Consider the following 21,957-nt stretch of genomic DNA (forward strand, 5'->3'; position numbering starts at 1 on the left):
GAAGGATTGGAGGGTTTGGAGCAAGAGAGGGTGGTCAACAGTGTCAAAGGCTGCGGACAGATCAAGGAGGATAAGCAGAGAGAAGTGGCCTTTTGATTTTGCTGTAAGTAGGTCGTTGGTAACCTTAACAATTGCTGTCTCTGTGGAGTGATGGGCACGAAATCCAGATTGCAATGGGTCAAGGAGGGAGTTTATTGTAAGGAAATGGGATAGGCATGCATAAGCTAGTTTTTCGAGAAGCTTTGATGCAAGAGGGAGGAGGGAAATAGGGCGGTAGTTGGATGGCGAGGTAGGATCAAGGGAAGGTTTTTTGAGGATAGGTGTGACCAGTGCATGTTTCAGCGATGAGGGAAATATACCGGTGCTGAGGGAGAGGTTGAAAGTGTGTGTGAGTATAGGGGTAAGGGTGGCAGAGAGGGAGGGGAGTAGCTGTGAGGGGATAGGGTCAAGGGGACAGGTAGTGAGGTGAGAGCGCAGTATAAGTGCCGAAACTTCTTCCTCAGTAACAGGGGAGAATGAGCTAAGTTTAAGGTTATGTGGGTTGTTGTTGATTGAGAGTATTTGAGGGGGTGAGAGAATGGAATTATGTTGAGAGCTGATTTCACTTCTGATGGAGTCGATTTTGTTATTGAAGTGGTTGGCAAAGTCTTGAGCTGACAGAGAAGTTGTATTAGGAGGTGGGGGAGGGCGGAGAAGAGTATTGAAAGTGGAGAACAAACGTTTTGGGTTTGAAGAAAGATTAGAGGTTTGAAGAAAGAGTAGAGAAATAGTGTTGCTTATGGAAATTAAGGGCAGAGTAGTAGGAGTTCAAGATAAATTTGTAATGTTGAAAATTAGCTGAACTCCTAGATTTTCTCCAGTGCCGCTCAGCAGTACGGGAACATCTGCGTAGGTATCGTGTTAGAGGAGTATGCCAGGGCTGAGGATGAGTGTTTGATTTCCGAGCTATGGTAAGAGGGGCGAGATTGTCAAGGACGGATGTAAGGGTGGAATTAAAGTGGCAGATAGATTGGTCAGGGCATGAAAAGGAGGAGAAGGATGAGAGGAGAGGTTTGAGGGAATTAGAAAGCTGTTGTTGATCTAATGACATAATGCTTCTGTGAAGTTTGGTGTGACGAGCAGAAGGAGGGAGAGTTGTAGGGAGGGATGATATGTTGCAAGTAAGGAGATGGTGGTCAGAAAGAGGAAAGGGGGAGTTTGTGAAGTTTGAGAGGGTGCATCGATAGCTAAAGATCAGGTCAAGGGAGTGACCATCTTTGTGAGTGGTAGAATCAGTCCATTGTGACAAACCGAAAGAGGAAGTGAGTTGCAGAAGTTGTTTTGCAGAGGAGGCAGTGGGATTGTCAAGAGGGATGTTGAAGTCACCAAGAATGAGGGAAAGGGTGTCTGAGGAAAAGAAATAAGGTAGCCAGGCAGCCAAGTGATCTAGAAATTGAGTTGAGGAGCCAGGAGGACGGTATATGACTGCAATATGTATAGAAAGAGGAGACAATAAGCGAATCATGTGGGTTTCTAATGAGGAAAATGTGAGGGAAGAGATGGGATATATTTGTTGAAAGGTGCAACGAGAGGAAAGTAAAATACCTATACCACCTCCTTGTCTATTACCAGACCTAGGAGTGTGGCTGAAGTGGAGACCCCCATGTGACAGAGCAGCAGTGGATGCTGTGTCTAGGGGAGAGAGCCAGGTTTCTGTTAGGGCCAGAAGGTTGAGGGAGTGGGAGATAAAGAGGTCATGTATAGAAGTGATTTTGTTGCAAACAGAGTGAGAGTTCCAAAGTGCACAAGTGAAAGGTGAAGTGGCTTTTGATGCAAGAGAAATGTGAGTAAGGTTGTCAGAGTTTTGTTTTTTGAGTCTGTGGGATGGTATACATGGATGTGCATGGCTAGGCAGTTGTTGGGGACCAGGATTAGGGGAGATGTCACCAGCAGTTAGTAAAAGCAAGAGGGAGAGTGACATGAGATGAGATACAGATTTGCAGTAGTGAGACTGCTTTTGAGACAAGGTGCAGGGGGGAGAGAGAGTGTTTAGGAATAGGCAAAGTTCATGAGTAAGAAAGTAAGGTGAGTTTAAGAGAGATGGGTTAATGAACAGTGCAGGTGGAGAGGGAGAAGGAGTAATTGAATAATGTAGTTTGTTATAGAGACATAAGGCAGCAAAAAGATAGAAGAAGATATTAGGCATTTTTACAAAAGAGGGAACCAGTTAAACACATAAGGCACAGTATTACAGTAGCAACTGCATAAGAAAACAGTAAGGTATATCAAACATAATATTACAAAAGTACCTGCCTTTTTCTTGCCCCTTGCCCAATCCTTGTTCAATTCTTGTATAATTCTATTGCTAATGCCTCACTTATAAAATGTTCACTTAATTCTTGTATAATTCTATTGCTAATGCCTCACTTATAAAATGTTCACTTAATTCTTGTATAATTCTATTGCTAGTGCCTCACTTATAAAATGTTCACTTAATTCTTGTATAATTCTATTGCTAATGCCTCACTTATAAAATGTTCACTTAATTCTTGTATAATTCTATTGCTAATGCCTCACTTATAAAATGTTCACTTAATTCTTGTATAATTCTATTGCTAGTGCCTCACTTATAAAATGTTCACTTAATTCTTGTATAATTCTATTGCTAGTGCCTCACTTATAAAATGTTCACTTTAAAAATGTGAACATATGTTGTTATAGCAATGCACAGGCCAGTGCAATGCACAGGCCAGACTGGTGTGAAATATATGCAGGGAGGGCAGTCAGCTGAGTCCACTAAATTTAGTTGATTGCTAATCAAAGACAATTGGAAAGGCCAATTGGAAAGTTAGATTCTGGTCTAGTCAGGGTGAGATGTTAAGTAAACAGACAATAAAATTTTGGGGAGGTTAAGACTATGGAATAAGACAGCTATTCATTTTAGAATAATAGCAGGTATTGATAAGGATTGAACATCACATGGCAATTAAATGAACATTAGAAATAAGACATTGGATAACAGTACAACAGATGTAGGACTAAATTAACAAACTAAAATAATTTGCTCTATGTAAATATTCACATACCAGAAGAGAGTTACAGGAGAGTAAAAAACACCAGAGAGCAGTGAAAAGTTTGCAGATTGACAGGGTCTCTATTCACGTACCAGAAGAGAGTTACAGGAGAGTAAAAAACACCAGAGAGCAGTGAAAAGTTTGCAGATTGACAGGGTCTCTATTCACGTACCAGAAGAGAGTTACAGGAGAGTAAAAAACACCAGAGAGCAGTGAAAAGTTTGCAGATTGACAGGGTCTCTATTCACGTACCAGAAGAGAGTTACAGGAGAGTAAAAAACACCAGAGTGCAGTGAATAGTTGCAGATTGACAGGGTCTCTATTCACGTACCAGAAGAGAGTTACAGGAGAGTAAAAAACACCAGAGTGCAGTAAATAGTTGCAGATTGACAGGGTCTCTATTCACGTACCAGAAGAGAGTTACAGGAGAGTAAAAAACACCAGAGTGCAGTGAATAGTTGCAGATTGACAGGGTCTCTATTCACGTACCAGAAGAGAGTTACAGGAGAGTAAAAAACACCAGAGTGCAGTGAATAGTTGCAGATTAACAGGGTCTCTATTCACGTACCAGAAGAGAGGTACAGGAGAGTAAAAAACACCAGAGTGCAGTGAATAGTTGCAGATTGACAGGGTCTCTATTCACGTACCAGAAGAGAGTTACAGGAGAGTAAAAAACACCAGAGTGCAGTGAATAGTTGCAGATTAACAGGGTCTTTATTCACGTACCAGAAGAGAGGTACAGGAGAGTAAAAAACACCAGAGTGCAGTGAATAGTTGCAGATTGACAGGGTCTCTATTCACGTACCAGAAGAGAGTTACAGGAGAGTAAAAAACACCAGAGTGCATTGAATAGTTGCAGATTGACAGGGTCTCTATTCACGTACCAGAAGAGAGTTACAGGAGAGTAAAAAACACCAGAGTGCAGTGAATAGTTGCAGATTGACAGGGTCTCTATTCATGTACCAGAAGAGAGTTAAAGGAGAGTAAAAAAACACCAGAGTGCAGTGAATAGTTGCAGATTGACAGGGTTATCTATATGAAATACGTGAACTAACACCCTCTAGTGGTGAAAAACTGTTAAAATGCATTCTGAAAAGAGGTAGCCTTCAAGGTCTAAGAAATTAGCATATGAACCTTCTAGGTTAAGCTTTCAACTAAGAATACCAAGAGAACAAAGCAAAATTGGTGATAAAAGTAAATTGGAAAATTGTTTAAAATGACATGCTCTATCTGAATTATGAAAGTTTATTTTGGCCTAGACTGTCCCTTTAAACAACATAAAAGAAACTGATAATCAATTTCAGTATAGTGTTGCACAACCTGCTATACACAAAACATAATCTATAAAAACACAACTAAACTTAAAATCTTCCCCAATATAGAAATAATGAATAATGAATTAGAGAATAAAAAATAAACAGAGTAGAAAAATAAAAGAAAAAAGGAAATGAAGGGAAAATGTATACTTTTATTCCCTCCAATGTATACACATTTTTGTCAGCTAGGAAATATTATAAAGTAACATTGGTAATTGTTTCCAAGATGGAGGATGTATTTGAAACAATGATTTTATAGTCTAGCTTGTAGTCACACAATGTATGGCTTTTTATCAGAGGATGAATCACTGACATTCCTCCTTAGGACAACTGACCAATATACAGTAGATCTCTCCCAGTGTGGAATGGGACCAGGTTTAATTAATTGATTAATTGTTGCATCAGCATGGCCAACCCATAATGAAACAATAGCGGCCTTAAAGGGACAGTATACTGTAAAATAGTTTTTCCCTTAATGTGTTTACAATTGCTTTTTTTACCAACTGCAGAGTAAAAAATATATGAAAATTAACTTTTTAAGGCTTATTTGTGTATATTAAAGCTCTGATTTTGTGTTTTGAAGCCACAACCTAATAAAATGGGTTGAGCTTGTAGGTATAATCCGATCTCATCACTGTATCACATTGTGCAAATATACCTGCTTCTTTATCTTATATCTGTCCTTAAAACAATCACCAGTACTTTGAGAGAACAATGGAAAATCAACATTTTATTACCTTATCTCTGCTTTATCACACTGGGAGTGTAATTTCTTCTGCTGGCTGTGTTTACAAAGCTTATCTATAGCTGGTACGCGCGGCCACAAACTTTCAGAATAGGTGGGGATACCACATGCTAAATCAACAATTTCAAATGCCAATATAAGGGTAAAGGAGCTACTTGTAAACAATTTAATACACTCCAGCAGGTAAAGTGGATCATTGGGAACAAATTAAAGGGGAGAACATTTTTGAGTAAACTGTCCCTTTAAAGGGATATGAAACCCACATTTTTTCTTTCATGATTCGGATAGAGCATGCAATTTTAAGCAACTTTCTAATTTACTCCTATTATCAATGTTCTTTCGTTCTTTTGTTATCTTTATTTGAAAAGAAGGATGTAAGCTTAGGAGCCGGCCCATTTTTGGTTCAGAACCTGGGTAGCGCTTCAGCAAGCACTACCCAGGGTGGTAGTTAGGGGGCTAATGGCAGTGGGGGTCAAGTGGTTGGGGTCAATAGTGGAGAGGCGGTGTGATGGTTAGGAGGTCAATACTTTTGTGGGTCTAATGGTGGGGGTTTAATATTGTAGGGGTCTGATGGTACCTATAAAAGCCCTTTAATGTTGTCAGATTTTTTTTATTATTTTTTACTTAATTTTTTATTTTTTTCTGTAGTGTAGTGGTCCCACAACCTCCCCCCCTTGCACAATGATAATATGAGTAAATTAGAAAGTTGCTTAAAATTGTTTGCTCTATCTGAATCACAAAGGAAAATTGTAGGTTTCATATCCCTTTAAAATATTGTTGTATTGTCTGCTTACTTATTTCATGATTTAGATAGAGAATACAATTTTAAACAACTTTCTAATTTACTTCTATTATCTAATTTGTTTCATTCTCTTGGTATCATTTGTTGAAGTAGCAGCAATGCACTAATGGTTTCTAACTGAACGTATGTGTAAGCCAATCACAATCAATAAATATATGCAGCTACCAATCAACAGCTAGAACATAGGCTCTCTGCTGCTCCTGAGCTTTCCTAGATAAAGATTTCAGCAAAGGATAACAAGAGAAGGAAGCAAATTAAATAATATAAGTAAATTGGAAAGTTGTATAAAATTGTATTCTCTATCTGAATCATGACAGATTTTTTTTGTGTTTCATGTCCCTTTAAGCACAGGGACCAGTGCTCTGCGAGTCCTGAATGGTACTTTAACTGTGTGCTTAACCCCCTTTGAGGGTGTTAAACATCTCTTAGCCCATCGCTAGCGATAAAATGACATGGTATAACAAATTAGAGCATTTCATTTTACCACAATAATCGCCCTTTAATTTATTTGCTAGACAGCTGTATTCTTTCTTACGTCTGCAGTACTAAATCTTTTTAAGCTTTAGTACATTATAAATCACCCTAGCTATGTATTGTCAAGTAAGTTAGATTTAATAATTTAGTATTTTTCAGCAATGTCAGCGAATGGATATTTTTTTTTTGTTCTGATCAAAACATCTCAATTCTAAAAGGATTTGTGCCAAGGAAATACTTGTAGCCTTTCTGCTCAGAGCTCATCTTTTTATTAATACCTCTATCATGTATGCTTTTAAGTGCCATAAAACATGTTGAGATCTGTGCATATGCTAAAAGGGCTAATTAAGTAAAAATAGTTTGCATAAAAAATTATTTAAAAATTTCAGGCAAGTATTTTAAAATAATTTTCAAAAATAAGCAAAACTATTTACATAGCCATGTTGCCTGGAGCAGTTTGCTCCACCCCCCTCTTATCAGTGTTTAGACACAGGCATTGTATTTTCACAGCTTCTAAGCATGCTCCAGCAGATAATCACTGTGCATTTCTGCATTCTACCAAAACAACAATAGATATAGATATAGCCATACAAGGAAATGTATGGGGGGAGTTAGAACTTTACAAGTTAATGGCGAGGCACTGCAGTATAAATTTTCAGGTAAATTAATTAAAGTACATATTATTATATTTTGTCTCTATCCCAACTTGTTTTATGTCCCTTTAAAGTGCTGCATAAGCAAACGTTACAAACATCTCCATTGTCCTTTTGGTTTATGAATGTAGCAATTAATTTAGCTATCTCAACTCTTCCTACTTCAGATAATATTAGTGTGCGTCTGGGATATCTGATATCAAATAGCTTAAGAGCTGCCAAAACTGGCTCATGATCTTACCAGAAAGAGAATAAGTATCTTTTGCTGTATCAAGTGTCCACATATCACAGAAAAGTTCACCCAACCTTGAATAGGATAAAAGAGACGATTAAATGTTTGTATAAAAACTAATTTTATATACTTGTAACTAAGTTTTATACACAAAATGGAATATCACATTTTAATCTACATATAGAAATGTTCTTTGCCTTATTCAGTTGAAAACAACATATTTTTCTCTGGAAAATAATATCAAAGCATTCAGCCTAAGCCTAAACCTGTTCTATTCCTTTTCTGGGTTATATTCTAATAATTTAGAAATGTTTATTAAGTTGTTTTTTTCTCCAAAATTCACCATTTAATACATTTCTGTATCTTTGCTAAAGGACTGGAATACCCTGACCGAGGCCTAGTTTCCACTGCTGTTATAAACTGTGTAAATTGCAACAAGTACCTCTATTAAAGTCTATGGAGATGTTTTATGTTATAACCAATTTACACAGTTTACAACAGCAATGGGAACTAGGCCTGAGAACAAAACAATGAAGTCTCGAGCAGTACTTCTACTATGTATTTAACCCCCTTTTAGAGAGTTTAGAAAGAAATCTTAGTAACATTGCATAATACATTATTGTCATGCTGTAAAAACATTCTCTCCTGGTATGTCATATTAGTGAAGTGCATTTTAAAATGGTATTAGTGTAAAGGAACATTAAACAACTACAGTAGTAGGTTCTACTCTCCATGCTATGGTTTTCCTCTTGTACCTGCAGCTCTCTTTAAAACCGTTCTTATTTTATCCCATTACAGAAACCAGTTGGTAAAGCTCTGCGTCTTTATACACAGGAGAAAAAAACCATTCTGAGTAGCAACCCTGTTACTGTAGTTGTACCCAGCAGTTTCATGTCCCTTTAAGAAAATCTGCAATAAACTCCCCCATCCTATATAATAAAAGGCCAGGTATGTTTGTCAGATGCAGTTATGCTCAGTAGAGACTGCACAAGGACAAACATACCTAGCCTTTAGGATCAACATCAGACAGCAGAGCAGGTGAAAGCGGCCGTTGCGGGTGGAGGGGGCGTGTCATGGGCGAGGTCGGTGGAGCGGGCGTGGCGAGGGGCGTGGTCTTTGGGCGTGATGGGGGAGTGGCTGGTGTTGGGCAAGGCACGTGGGCGTGGCCGGGCGAGAGTGGCCTGAGCGCAAAAGAGGGGGGAGAGATAGAGAGAGCAAAAGAGAGAGAGAGCAAAAGAGAGGGAGAGAGAGAGAGCAAAAGAGGGGAGAGAGAGAGCAAAAGAGGGGAGAGAGAGCAAAAACATAATTTATGTAAGAACTTATCTGATAAATTAATTTCTTTCATAGTGGCAAGAGTCCATGAGCTAGTGACGTATGGGATATACATTCCTACCAGGAGGGGGCAAAGTTTCCCAAACCTCAAAATGCCTATAAATACACCTCCCACCTCACACATACCTTAGTTTACCGTGTAGCTAAGAAGTGAGGTGTAAAAAAGAAGTAAAAAGCATTAAACAAAAGAGGAACTGGAATAAATAAAGCGCTTTATACAAAAAGTCATAACAACAAAAAATAGGGTGGGTCTCATGGACTCTTGCCACTATGAAAGAAATTAATTTATCAGGTAAGTTCTTATATAAATTATGTTTTCTTTCATGTAAGTGGCAAGAGTCCATGAGCTATAGACGTATGGGATATAATATCCAAGATGTGGAAATCCACGAGTCACTAGAGAGGGAGGGATAAAAACATAAATTATGCTTACCTGATAATTGTCTTTTCTTCTGATGAAAATAGTCCACAGCTGTATTCATTACTTTTGGAAAATAAGAACCTGGCCACCAGGTGGAGGCAAAGACACCCCAGCCAAAGGCTTAAACACTCCTCCCACTCCCCTCATCCCCCAGTCATTCAGCCGAGGAAAAAGGACCAGTAGAAAAAATATCAGGTGAAAGGTGCCAGAAGAATAAATGACGCCCCACAAAAAAATTACGGGTGGGGAGCTGTGCCAGACTTTTATTTGCGATTGTGCTCTAGCCCTATTGTCTCAGGTCTCCCACCTTGGGGAGGGCCTCTACAGTTCCCTGCAGGTGTAACTGTCCCTGAGTGTTGTGCCTTTCGTTACAGAATTGCGCACCTTTGCGTATTACTCAGACATGTTTTTCAGTTATTAAATGAACCTATCCTTATCGGATACTGGAATCTTCAGTCTGCTAATTCGAATGGTGCACCTCAGTAGACATGTGGGGATGATGTAATCTCCTGATTGTTATTTTATTGGGATCTTTCCCAGTTTATGGAAGACCAGGGCTCCGTTTGGCTGGTCCTGCGGGTAGGCCTGTGTCTTCTTGGGCGTTAACCTCTGGGTTGCCTTATATTTTCTTTTATCCGATAGGATGTTTTTTATTTTCCTTTGGGAACCTTCTGGGATCGATACTCTGTTACTTCTTTGGAAGTTGTTTGGACATGTTAGTCCTATGTTAAAAATCTTTTCCTTTCTTCCCCTCTGAGGGAGGATTTATGCAGCTTGTCGGTTAGGGCCCTGGGTGCAGGCTGGTCCTGTTGGGTTCGTTCTGTCTTGTGGCTGTTCAGACACGTGGCACTGTTCTGCTTGGCTTGGATGACTGGGTCAGTGGCGTTTCCGCTGTGTCACTCTTTCTTTAAACACACTTTCGAAAAGCCTAAGCCTTCACAGAGTTTGTTGGAACATGAGAAAGAATCTTTCCATGGAAGGTCTTATTCTGAAACCTATTTGATACCCCTGAGAAACAATATTCTGAATCCAATGATTTTGAACAGATACTGTCCAAATATGTTGAAATAATTTCAGTCTGCCCTCCACCAGTTGAACTGGTTTGAGGGCCGCACCTTCATGCAGTCTTAGGGGCTGGATTTGGTTTTTTATAAGGCTTGGATTTATTCCATTTCGGAGATGGTCTCCAATTAGAGCCAGAGGCCTTAGGGGAAGCAGAGGTCTTTTCTTCTCTAGTCTGACGAAAGGAACGAAAACTATTGGGAGCTTTAAATTTACCCTTAGATTTCTTATTTTGGGGCAGAAAAACTCCCTTTCCCCCGGTGATAGTGGAGATAATAGAATCCAATTGAGAACCAAATAAATTACTACCCTGAAATGATAAAGATAGTAATCTAGATTTAGACACCATATCAGCATTCCAAGATTCAAGCCATAAAGCTCTTCCAGTAAGAATAGCTAAAGACATAGATTTAAAATTAATCTTAATGACATCAAATATAGCATCACAAATAAAATTATTAGCATGTTGAAGTAAAAGAACAATGCTAGACAATTCAGGATCTGTTAACTGTTGAGCTAAACTGTCCAACCAAAAAGTTGAAGCGCAGCAACATCAGCCATAAAAATATCAGGTCTAAGAATATAGCCAGTATGTAAACATGCTTTTCTAATATAAGATTCAATCTTCCTATCTAAAGGATCCTTAAAGGAAGTACTATCTTCCATAGGAATAGTAGTGCGTTTGGCAAGAGTAGAAATAGCCCCATCAACCTTAAGGACTTTTTCCCAAAACTCTAAAGAAGCCACAGGTAAAGGATATAGCTGTTAAACCTAGAAGAAGGGTTAAAAGAAGCACCAAGCTAAGACCATTCTTTAGCATTTGGAATAGGAAAAACTTCAGGAGTAGCATTTGGAATAGGAAAAACTTCAGGAGTAGCCTCAGAAGTTTTAAAAGCAGAAATCAAACGTTTGCTATTCTTGTTGTCAAGAGGATTAGATTCCTCAATACCCAAAGTAAACAATACTTCCTTTAATAAGGAACAAATATATTCAATCTTAAAAATAAAAGTAGATTTATCAATTTCAGTCTCTGAAGTAGGATCTTCTGAGCCAGAGAAATCCTCATCAGCAGAAGATACTTCAGTATGCTGTTGACCAATACAAACTTCACCAGATTTATGAGAAGTTAGGAGAGACCTTTTACGTTTATTTGAAGGTGGAATAGCAGTCATAGCCTTCTCTATGGCTGCAGCAATATAATTTTTCATATCTACAGGAATATCATGTACATTAGACTGTGAAGAATTAACAGTATATGTATTTGTACTTATAGAAACATTATCAGCATGTAATAATTTTTTCAATTATGTGCCACATATTTGAGCTGAAGAAGTAAGATCAGCTAATTTACAACATACATACTTAGCTTTGGTAGAATTGTGTTCAGGCAGCTTAGTTCCTACAGTAACATCAGAGGCAGAATCAGTTTGAGACATCTTGCAAAATGTAACAAAAAAGAAAAAATAACATTTAAACAAAATATCCAATTTCCTCAAAATAGCAGTTTCAGGAATGGGAAAAAATGCTTATGATAAAATTTTATATAAAAGTAAAATCAAAAGCAAGCAACCTAGCCCTCTAAGAATCAAATGAGAGCAGAGAGCAAAAGAGGGAGAGACTTAATATAACAAATTTTGGCGCCAAGAATGGCGCAAACAAAGATGGCGCAAACAAAGATGACGCAAATCCAGAGAAAAACAAGAAAATTAATCGAAACGCGGCAAAAAAACTTGCGGCAAGAAAGATGCAAGAAATGACACAAATCCCATCACGACAGACGCGACTTTGCGTCAAAAAAAATTTGCGACAAAAATGACGCAATGAAAAGTAGCATTCTGCATCATCGCAAGCCTAAGCCAACGAAAGTTTTGAAAAAAAAACAGACTCCAAGTTACAACTAACTGGAACCCCAGGTAAGGCTAAAAACTTCCATAAACATAATTTCCATGCTGAAACTGTTAGACTGCAATGGGAAATATACAGACCTGACTCATGGCTAATATATGCAATATACATTTAAAACTTTATAATATAAAGTGCCAAACTTAGCTGAGAGTGTCTTAAAAAATAATATATACTTACCAGAAGACACCCATCCACATATAGCAGACAGCCAAACCAGTACTGAAACATATCAGCAGAGGTAATGGTAGAGGAGTATAATATCGATCTATAAAGGGAGGTGGCAGATGAATCCCTGCGACCGATTTACAGAGAGCCTTAGAATAGATTTCCCATAGGTGAAAACATGGCATCATCAGGCAATACTCCCTTCACATCCCTCAGACAAACACTGTACTTAGAGAGGAACTGGGCTTCAATATGCTTAGAAGCGCCTATCACAGAAGAAATCAAGCACAACTTACTTCACCACCTCCATGAGAGGCAAAGTTTGTAAAACTAAGGTGTGAGTGAGGTGGGAGGTGTATTTATAGGCATTTTGAGGTTTGGGAAACTTTGCCCCCTCCTGGTAGGAATGTATATCCCATACGTCACTAGCTCATGGACTCTTGCCACTTACATGAAAGAAAATACATTTTCTATATTGACTTGAATGTCTGAAAATGTCTATCAGCTGAAGGAAAGAGCACTATTTAAACATATTTATAATATGTTTGCATGAGGTTATCTTAAAGGAGATTAACTTTATTTTTAAACTAACAGAAAATACTTGTATGTGCAGTATTGGTCTGAAGGATGGAAGCTTATTGGCTGATAAGTAAAACTCCATCTCTATTGGTGCACATCAGCATGCCCCACAAACATAAAAACAACAAAAACAAGAAATGTTTTTTTCATTGTCTTTATCAGTACAGTACTCTCATGATTCAGATCATTTTAAGAGCCTTTTGTTATTTCTGTTATCAAATGTACTTCATTCTTTTGGTATTCTTTCGTGAAAACAACAAAAGTAATGATATTGCGCTTGACTATCTGTGCCTACAGTGGATTATGTAGTAGCATATATATTATTCGGTGAAAAATATATACTTTCTGATATGACAAAGTAAAAACAGATTAAAATGTTACTACTTAAACCACAATATAATTAAATGGACCATATGCTTTCTTGTAATAAAATAGAACAACTGCTGGGTGTTATTGAATATTACAAAAGACTATTCACTTGTATACAATTTGGGTAACAGAATATTTGGTACACAGGAGTTCTATTGAACACTTGAGATTAAAAAACTGCAGTGCTAGTATATTTCAGTCCTGTTAGCACCAAAGGGAAAGTGTCAATATTCACCCGTGGGAGATAAAAAAGCAGCAAAATAGAATATGTCCGGGTAACCAAATTCCAAAATACCCTAAAACATAGGGAGCAGTACCTTTAATAAAAATCCTGATGGTTGAAGACAGTAAAAACTTGCTGTTAGCAAAGAGCCACCTTTTCCCCGTGTGCAGGGCTGGTCTTCTCCCGGTGCAGCTTCGAATCAGTCAAAGAAATCCTTATTTGACTTGTAGAATGTTCATATGTGGAAATAAAAGAAAAAGAAGCGCACCAGGGTACGATTCAAGTGTAAATGTATTAACATAAAACACGCAACTTACAATGTTGCACTTACTGAATTAAAAATAAAATGAGCCTGTAGACTGTGTCTATCCTTGAGTGCGCTGGAACAGAAGATGGCAAACAGTTCCTAGTCGCCGGTCTCGGTAGCTGCTAGGCGTCCGGACTGCCCTCTGCACTACCACAAAAACCGTCCACAAAGGAGAACCAGCAAAAATGTCTTTATCCTCGACGCGTTTCCCCCGAACTTCGGTCGGGCTTTTTCAAGAGGTGAATGGATGCTGTTTGAAATTGGCGCCCAGCGGCTTTTTAAAATGTCCATGCTTAAACAAACACACCCACAGGGGTTTGCCGTGGGTGTGCCATGTATTCTCTGTTTGATTGGTGAATAATTCATGACTGACACAGAACATAGTACTCATCAGATATCCTATACATATTGACAATATACGTACATACATAGCTTCATAATACAAATAAGTCATCATGTTTCTAAAGATTACCTACTTTTCTGAAAAAATAATAATAATCCACTATGATAACATTTGTGGGAAATACTCGCTATTCATTAATGCTATATTAACTCTTAGTGATTAGCCACTAGTTTATCGCTACTTGGTTCCTATTACTAGCGGTGAAGTTGATAGCGAGAATTTTTCCTATTATTACTATCTTATTCATGTTATGCTCTTGATTAGAAACTCACATTAAATTCTAAATTCATATGTGAACGAAGTATCCTGTTCATACATTTTTTATGGATACTTACTTGCGATGTTAGGCTATTATTAATAACTCCGATGGTTAATATTAAAAATAAAAGAACAAATTTAAAACGAAGTGTTTCTAAAACACATTTATATTAAATATATTCAATAGTATTGTAAATTTAAATAAATTTAGATTATAAAATTGTTATATATTTTTTCCTAAAAACTACTGGCTTTTACTAAAATATTCCATATTAAAATTGATATATTTAAACCTTAAAAATAAAAATAAAAATAAAGAACCCTACATTTCATGACCCTATATATTATTATGAACATTATGCTAGCATCATACCTAAAAAAAATTATAATACATATATGGTTAGAATGTAGATTGTTAACTGCTTACTGACCACCTACATGTAAGCTGCTATATCTATGTCAATGTTAAGCCCTGATGGTTGAAGTGTTTTAAGTTTATAGATCCATTTAGTTTCTAGTCTTCTCAGATCTAATAATCTGTTAGGTTTGTTTTGTGGAACCCAATCTATCACCTGCACTTTTAGTGATTTTGGATTGCTGCCATGGTGCTCAAGAAAATGTTTGGATACACTATGTGTTGTTAGTTTCTCTTTGATATTGTAGATGTGTTCGTTTGTTCTACGTCTGATTTTCCTCTTGGTGCGACCCACATAAAGTAGGCCACACCCACAATGCAGTAGATAAACTACGTATGTAGAATCACAATTCTTCCTACTGGTTATATTAAAGGTTTCAGTTAGCTCTGAATTAGAGAAAGTAGGCGATTTATCCACATTGTTATCTCTGTCCTTATATAAAATTAAATGGTGCTACTTTATGTGGGTCGCACCAAGAGGAAAATCAGACGTAGAACAAACGAACACATCTACAATATCAAAGAGAAACTAACAACACATAGTGTATCCAAACATTTTCTTGAGCACCATGGCAGCAATCCAAAATCACTAAAAGTGCAGGTGATAGATTGGGTTCCACAAAACAAACCTAACAGATTATTAGATCTGAGAAGACTAGAAACTAAATGGATCTATAAACTTAAAACACTTCAACCATCAGGGCTTAACATTGACATAGATATAGCAGCTTACATGTAGGTGGTCAGTAAGCAGTTAACAATCTACATTCTAACCATATATGTATTATAATTTATTTTAGGTATGATGCTAGCATAATGTTCATAATAATATATAGGGTCATGAAATGTAGGGTTCTTTATTTTTATTTTTAAGGTTTAAATATATCAATTTTAATATGGAATATTTTAGTAAAAGCCAGTAGTTTTTAGGAAAAAATATATAACAATTTTATAATCTAAATTTATTTAAATTTACAATACTATTGAATATATTTAATATAAATGTGTTTTAGAAACACTTCGTTTTAAATTTGTTCTTTTATTTTTAATATTAACCATCGGAGTTATTAATAATAGCCTAACATCGCAAGTAAGTATCCATAAAAAATGTATGAACAGGATACTTCGTTCACATATGAATTTAGAATTTAATGTGAGTTTCTAATCAAGAGCATAACATGAATAAGATAGTAATAATAGGAAAAATTCTCGCTATCAACTTCACCGCTAGTAATAGGAACCAAGTAGCGATAAACTAGTGGCTAATCACTAAGAGTTAATATAGCATTAATGAATAGCGAGTATTTCCCACAAATGTTATCATAGTGGATTATTATTATTTTTTCAGAAAAGTAGGTAATCTTTAGAAACATGATGACATATTTGTATTATGAAGCTATGTATGTACGTATATTGTCAATATGTATAGGATATCTGATGAGTACTATGTTCTGTGTCAGTCATGAATTATTCACCAATCAAACAGAGAATACATGGCACACCCACGGCAAACCCCTGTGGGTGTGTTTGTTTAAGCATGGACATTTTAAAATGCCGCTGGGCGCCAATTTTAAACAGCATCCATTCACCTCTTGAAAAAGCCCGACCGAAGTTCGGGGGAAACGCGTCGAGGATAAAGACATTGTTGCTGGTTCTCCTTTGTGGACGGTTTTTGTGGTAGTGCAGAGGGCAGTCCGGACGCCTAGCAGCTACCGAGACCGGCGACTAGGAACTGTTTGCCATCTTCTGTTCCAGCGCACACAAGGATAGACACAGTCTACAGGCTCATTTTATTTTTAATTCAGTAAGTGCAACATTGTAAGTTGCGTGTTTTATGTTAATAAATTTACACTTGAATCGTACCCTGGTGCGCTTCTTTTTCTTTTCTTTCGTGAAAAGCATACCTAGGTATGCTCAGAAACAGCAATACACTACTGGAAGCTAGCTGCTGATTGGTGACTGCACACATATGACTCTTGTTATTGGCTCAGCTAGCTCTACTAACTACTATTCTCATTTTGTTGTGTTGAAATCGGCACTATATATTATTATTTTTCTACGCTGAGGGGACTGGGGTGAGAGAATGCATACATTGACAAAATGCTTTAAGCTACCCCTCTGGGAAACAGAAGTGTAATTTTCTGTTTTTTATTTATTATTTTTTATTGAGTATGTAAGTATAAAATCCTAAATTTCCTTGTTTTGGATGCTAAATGTGGGACAATAGAAAGCAAAATTTACCAAGCTGCAAGCGGACAAGTTCTCAGGCAGAGAACCTGTCCGCCAGCTATTAAAACTTGTGATGCACTGTCAGTGAAAATTAAGATTTCACAATGGCTCTCTTGTGTAATCCAACCACCTATCAATCACCCGAACAAGAAAGCTCTTGGCAATTTATCTCCTCCACCTCAGGATTACTTTTTAAAACTGGGGTTGCAGGCTGCACTCCAAATGAAGCTTAATAAATTCTCTCAAAAATGTGTGTTTAAAATATTTAGTAAACAGTGACTGCTGTGCTTCTATTTATCATAAATGCTATAAAAGTGGCACAAAATGTCTCCAGCGCTTGAAACCCGAGGACGTGCCAGACACGTCCTTGCTCATTAAGGACAGTTTTTTGTAGGACGTGCCTGGAATGTCCTTGGTCGTTAACCCCTTAATGACCGGACCATTTTTCAGTTTTCTTACCCTTAATGACAATGGCTATTTTAAAATTTCTGCAGTGTTTGTGTTTAGCTGTAATTTTCCTCTTACTCATTTACTGTACCCACACATATTATATACCGTTTATCTCGCCATTAAATGGACTTTCTAAAGATACCATTTTTTTCATCATATCTTATAATTTAATATAAAAAATATATAAAATATGAGGAAAAAATGGAAAAAAACACACTTTTTCTAACTTTGACCTCCAAAATCTGTTACACATCTACAACCACCAAAAAACACCCATGCTAAATAGTTTCTAAATTTTGTCCTGAGTTTAGAAATACCCAATGGTTACATGTTGTTTGCTTTTTTTGCAAGTTATAGGGCAATAAGTACAAGTAGAACTTTGCTATTTCCAAACCACTTTTTTTCAAAATTAGCGCTAGTTACATTGGAACACTGATATCTGTCCGGAATCCCTGAATATCCCTTGACATGTATATATATTTTTTTAGAAGACAACCCAAAGTATTGATTTATGCCCATTTTGGTATATTTCATGCCACCATTTCACTGCCAAATGCGAGCAAATAAAAAAAATTGTTCACTTTTTCACAAATTTTGTCACAAACTTTAGGTTTCTCACTGAAATTATTTACAAACAGTTTGTGCAATTATGGCACAAATGGTTGTAAATGCTTCTCTGGGATCCCCTTTGTTCAGAAATAGCAGACATATATGGCTTTGGCGTTGCTTTTTGGCAATTAGAAGGCCGCTAAATGCAGCTGCGCACCACACGTGTATTATGCCCAGCAGTGAAGGGGTTAATTAGGGATCTTGTAGGGACCTTGAAGGGTTAATTTTAGCTTTAGTGTAGTGTAGTAGACAACCCAAAGTATTGATCTAGGCCCATTTTGGTATATTTCATGCCACCATTTCACCGCCAAATGCGAGCAAATAAAAATAAAAGTGAAATTTTTCACAATTTTAGGTTTCTCACTTAAATTATTTACAAACAGCTTGTGCAATTATGGCACAAATGGTTGTAAATGCTTCTCTGGGATCTCCTTTGTTCAGAAATAGCAGACATATATGGCTTTGGCGTTGCTTTTTGGCAATTAGGAGGCCGCTAAATGCTGCTGCGCACCACACTTGTATTAAGCCCAGCAGTGAAGGGGTTAATTAGGTAGCTTGTAGAGAGCTTGCAGGGTTAATTTTAGCTTTAGTGTAGAGATTAGCCTCCCACCTGACACATCCCACCCCCTGATCGCTCCCAGACAGCTCTCTTCCCTCCCCCACCCCACAATTGTCCCCGCCATCTTAAGTACTGGCAGAAAGTCTGCCAGTACTAAAATAAAAGGTGTTTTTTTTTTTTTTTAATTATTCAGCTGTGATGGACCCCTGCCTTAACCCCCAACCTCCCTGATCCCCCCAAACACCTCTCTAACCCTCCCCACCTACCTATTTGCCACCATCTTGGGTACTGGCAGCTGTCTGCCAGTACCCAGTTTTCCCCCCAAAAAAAGTGTGTTTTTTTTTTATTTTTAAATGTTTTTTTCATTTTTTCTGTAGTGTAGCTGCCCCCCCCCAGTACCCCCCCCCTAACCCTACCAGATCCTATTATTATTAATTTTTTTTTACAGTTTGCTGCCCCCCCTCCCTCTTAACAAAATTCATTGGTGGCAGTGTTTGCTGCGCGCGCACACACACACACACGCGCGCGCGCGAGCACGCAGGCCCCCCCCTCCGCACGCTCCCGGCATCCGGTGTGCACAATGCACTTGTAGGAACCGGATGCCGGGTAGCGATGGGCCGCCCACCCTCCTCCCTTGTAAGCTCCCACCCACCAACGAACGGCCCCATCGCTACCGGTGCAGAGAGGGCCACAGAGTGGCTCTCTCTGCATTGGATGCTTTTTAAAGGGTATTGCAGGATGCCTCAATATCGAGGCATCACTGCAATACCCTGAGAGCTGCTGGAAGCGATTGCGATCGCTTCCAGCACTCTCTTAGACAACTGACGTACCAGGTACGTCCATTGTCACTAACTGCTAGTTTTTGCAGGACGTACCTGGTACGTCAGTTGTCATTAAGGGGTTAAGGGGTTAAAGGGATATGAAACCCAATTTTTTTTTTCTTTCATGCTTCTGTTAGAGCATGCAATTTAAAGCAACTTTCTAGTTTATTCCTAATATTAATTTTTCTTTGCTCTCTTGGTATCTTTATTTGAAAAGCAGGAATGTAAGCTTAAGAGCCAGTCCATTTTTGGTTCAGTACCCTGGGTAGAGCATGCTGATTGGTGGCTACATTTAGCCACCAATCAGCAAGCGCTACCCAGGTGCTAAACCAAAAAATTGCCAGTACCTAAGCTTACATTCCTGCTTTTCAAATAAAGATACCAAGAGAACTAATAAAAATTAATATTAGGAATTAACATACCAAGAGAAGGAAGAAACTTTGATAATAGGAATAAATTAGAAATTTGCTTAAAATTGCATGCTCTATCTGAATCATCAAAGAAAAAATGTTGGTTTCATATCTCTTTAAAGGGCCATTATAGTGTTAAAATGACATGATATAATTTGTTAGAGCAGTGTTTTTCAACCAGTGTGCCGTGGCACACTAGTGTGCCGTGAGAGATCCTCAGGTGTGCCACGGCAGACTGACAACAGTGTGACATTTTTTTAAACTTTGCTTGTTTTTTACTCCCAGTGCAGGGGTAGTAGGAGGCATGGCATAACAGCACAATACATACAGTATGTGTGTGTTTGTGTGTATGTGTAGATATATATGCTGTATTAGGCTACAATGTGTGATTTTTTTAAAATTTTGGGATGGTGGTGTGCCACAGGATTTTTTAATGTAAAAAAGTGTGCCACGGCAAAAAAAAGGTTAAAAATCACTGTGTTAGAGGGTGTCATTTTAACACTAGTGATGCTGTAATGCTATGTGTTTAACCCCCATAAAGGGGTTAAACACATGCTGAAAGTCCCGCTAGGAAAACTGCTTTTGCGAAGGTTAAACAGCATGACAGTGTTGCTAGTGTTAAAATTACAAGGGATTAGAGCATGTGATTTTAACACTAAAATGGCTCTTTAACCAAGCAAACTAAAGCAATGTTCTAAAGGTTTGCTGAAAAATGTGTGAAATGATTTGTGTGGGTACCTCACACAAGAAAATAGGGACATGAAACCCAATATTTTTCATTCATTTAGATAGAACATTCAAACAACTTTTCAATTTACTTCTATAATCAAATTTGTTTAATTATCTTGGTATCCTTTGTTGAAAGAACTATCTGAACACATCAGGTGAGCCATTGACAAGAGGCATATATGTGGATCCACCGATCAACAGCTAGCTTCCAGTAGTGCAAAGCTGCTCCTGAGCATACCTAGGTATGCTTTTCAACAAATTATACCAAGAGAACAAAGACAATTAGATAACAGAAGTAACGTGTTTTTGTTTGTTTGTTTTTTTAACTTGTATGATCTGAATCATGAAAGTTTAATTTTGATTGAGTGCCAAACTAAAAACAGCTCTAACACGGGTGTGAAATGGCTCAACACTGAAAGGGTTAAATCCTATCCTACCTCATTGAAAAACTAAAATAATTGGATACTGTAGTAAGATAGGGAAGGTAAAAACTGCAGATAGTAAAGTCTCACCCTCCCACTGTGGCCATAGCAATATATACTATCATCCAAACTTGGTGTATTTGTTTACATTTGCATATAATATAAAGATTTGTGCGCATGAATATTATAGGGAAGTGCAACCACAGTTGTTTATGGTGCCTATTACAGTTGCAGGGGTAAGAGTTCTGCAAAATATATTCTCTTACACGACACAGTGCTAGACTGGTGCATCCAGATCACCTGCTCAGTTATAACATTAGTCACATAATATTTAGCTGACAATCCAATATGTAAAAACTGTTTTTCTACGAGAGAGATAATTGCATTTTATAAGACTGAAACTCATATGACAAATTTCCCTGTAGTGCTACTATGTATAAATAGTTACGTAATTTGTTATGTACAAGCCACACAGAACAGACACTATCACTGTGTATTTTCAAGTCTAGTAGTCACCATAAATCGGTTTACTGCACCTATATAAATGACTCGCTTTGCATAGGTCAGTGAATTATTCTTACCTGCTGCGTGTGGTTGACTGCAACACATTAATGAAAAAGAAAGTGAAAGTATAAAAGTTGAAAAAAAACATCTCGTCATTAAAATGGCAAATGCAGCAGAGAGGATGGCACTAGGGCAGATCTCATGTGTTCATACAGAAATGAGTAAAATAAGGATAGTTAGTACCAGTTTTCTGGAAACGAAAGTGAAACAGAAAGTTCTATGCCAGGGAATGCAGTGGTGAGGGCAAGGGAACTTGTTAGGAAGAGTGTCTTGTAGGTTCTTGTAGTCAGATACATATTGAAATAATTATTATTGTGCCAATAAAAAATAAAAATCCAGGGAGAAGGTTTAAAGGTGTTTGCTATCAGAATTGAAGGTTGAGATTTAGAAACCAAAATATTTTATGTACTCTGCTTAAAAATGTTGAGAAATATAAAGTGAAAAACTTTT

At 37.6% G+C, this 21,957-nt stretch overlaps 1 protein-coding gene across 1 annotated transcript in view; it reads right to left on the minus strand.

The window, feature by feature from the left end:
- The window catches only part of LOC128664100 (protein NLRC5), a 429,645-nt gene extending 408,088 nt beyond the window's left edge, over positions 1-21,557 (minus strand). Inside the window, exons 1-2 of the mRNA XM_053718792.1 lie at positions 21,525-21,557; positions 7,285-7,349 (exon numbers count right to left, since the gene is read on the minus strand). The gene's annotated coding sequence lies outside the window, so the exon portion shown is untranslated. The remainder of the gene's footprint in view (positions 1-7,284; positions 7,350-21,524) is intronic.
- Positions 21,558-21,957: the final 400 nt, after the last annotated feature.

The sequence above is a fragment of the Bombina bombina genome, chromosome 1 (assembly GCF_027579735.1).
Source record: "Bombina bombina isolate aBomBom1 chromosome 1, aBomBom1.pri, whole genome shotgun sequence".
Classification (NCBI taxonomy): domain Eukaryota; kingdom Metazoa; phylum Chordata; class Amphibia; order Anura; family Bombinatoridae; genus Bombina; species Bombina bombina.